This window comes from Aplysia californica, unplaced genomic scaffold (assembly GCF_000002075.1).
Source record: "Aplysia californica isolate F4 #8 unplaced genomic scaffold, AplCal3.0 scaffold02672, whole genome shotgun sequence".
Lineage (NCBI taxonomy): Eukaryota > Metazoa > Mollusca > Gastropoda > Aplysiida > Aplysiidae > Aplysia > Aplysia californica.
The window spans coordinates 1-2,113 of record NW_004799942.1 but is presented as its reverse complement, the minus strand read 5'-3'; positions in this window follow the sequence as shown (position 1 = coordinate 2,113).

The window sequence follows — 2,113 nt, the reverse complement described above, 5'->3', positions numbered from 1 at the left end:
TACGTCTGTCACACCAACACGTCATGTCTGTCACACCAACACGTCACGTCTGTCCTACGTCTGTCACACCAACACGTCATGTCTGTCACACCAACACGTCACGTCTGTCCTACGTCTGTCACACCAACACGTCATGTCTGTCACACCAACACGTCACACGTCTGTCACACCAACACGTCACGTCTGTCACACCAACACGTCATGTCTGTCACACCAACACGTCACACGTCTGTCACACCAACACGTCACGTCTATCACACCAACATGTCATGTCTGTCACACCAACATGTCACGTCTGTCACACGTCTGTCACACCAACACGTCGTCTGTCACACCAACACGCGTCTGTCACAGGTCTGTCACACCAACACGCGTCTGTCACATGCAGAAGACGTGAATTCAAATCCTGAGTTCGGAAGTAGTTTTTCATCGAGCATGTCTCGTCTTTTCGCTGGGATGTTGTATCCCTCACAGCCCAAGTCGGTCCTGACAGGCAGGATCAGAAGCCTGCCTCCTAAATGATCGGAAGAAATTGTGTGGGGAAAACATGTGCAGTGACGGTGTGACATCATCGCTGACGCTAACCGGCGTTCCGGTGTGACATCATCGCTGACGCTAACCGGCGTTCCGGTGTGACATCATCGCTGACGCTAACCGGCGTCGTGCCCCTGGATTTGTCACAGTCGTCATCCAGATCCTGGCGTGAACGCAGAGACAGCCCCAGCGTCTGTGGTGTAGAGGTTAGACACTTCGCTGTCACACGCAGGAGGCCCGAGTTCGATAACCGAGTGGAGAGAAAATGTATCAAGTGTCTCGGGTCTGTCTGCTGGTGACGTCATAGTGTTGTGTGTGTGTCACTGAGTGACGTCGTAGTGTTGTGTGTCACGGAGTGACGTCATCGTGGTTTGTGACGTCATCGTGGTGTGTGACGTCATCGTGGTGTGTGACGTCATAGTGTTGTGTGTGTCACTGAGTGACGTCATAGTGGTGTGTGTGTCACTGAATGACGTCATAGTGGACGTTGTGTGCCGTCATATTGGTGTGTCACAAGTGTCTCATATGACCTACTTACGTCACTGTGTCACATATGACCTACTTGCGTCACTGTGTCACATATGTATGACCTGGTAATGTCGCTTTATGGGATGTACCCCAGTGAAGCCTGGTAGTATGTGAGCCAGTTTTTCACAGCTGTTCTGGGAGAACATGCCTATGCCGCCCACCCCCCCCCACACACACACACACACACACACACACACACACACAGACCTGTTGTGACCCCTGACCCACTTGTTGTGACCCAGTTCTAGGACACAGCTCCGTCTAGAAGGACTTGTTGTGTCACCTGATGCTGAATAGCCAGACCTTTGAATTTGGATATTTGGATATCCCCAAGTACTGGATACCCCACCAGTTAACCAGACCCTTGGATTTGGATATTATCAAACTAGATACTTTCATGATTATTTATAATGCTTGTGGATATCTAGGTGTGACCAAGTTCTGGATACCCTCAGGGTTCAGTACGCTCGTGGATATCTATTATATTACCAACCATACTGTACTGGATGGATGGATATTCCTGTGGATATTCAGATACTTTGTATTTCCAAGTACTGGATACACTCACCATTAATTAAGCCTGTGGATATATTATATATATATATAATTAATTTTACCTAGTAAATTATACTGGATTTCCTTACATGATTGATTATGCCTATGTGGATATTTCAATATGACTAAGTATATTGGACTGGAGGTCCGTGTGGCTCTCAGTGTCGGAGGACTAGCTACTCAATGGCTCTGGGACATTTTGTGTCATTTTCTTTTCCTCGGCCCCTAAGGAGTATTTACAGGGGAGAGGATTTGTGATCTGGGCCCGGATCCTTGGATTATCTTTTCTTGCACTTCCCAGAAAATGTTTCCAGAAATGGATTAAGTTGGATCTATCTGTGTTGAAGGTAAACAGATCTCGTGTGTGGAGGTGATCGCTACCAAAGTGTGTGGCCAAGGACTATGTGTGAATTATATGTGGATTATGTGTGGATTATGTGTGGATTATGTGGATGTATATGGATTATGTGTGGATATATATGGATTACATGTGAAT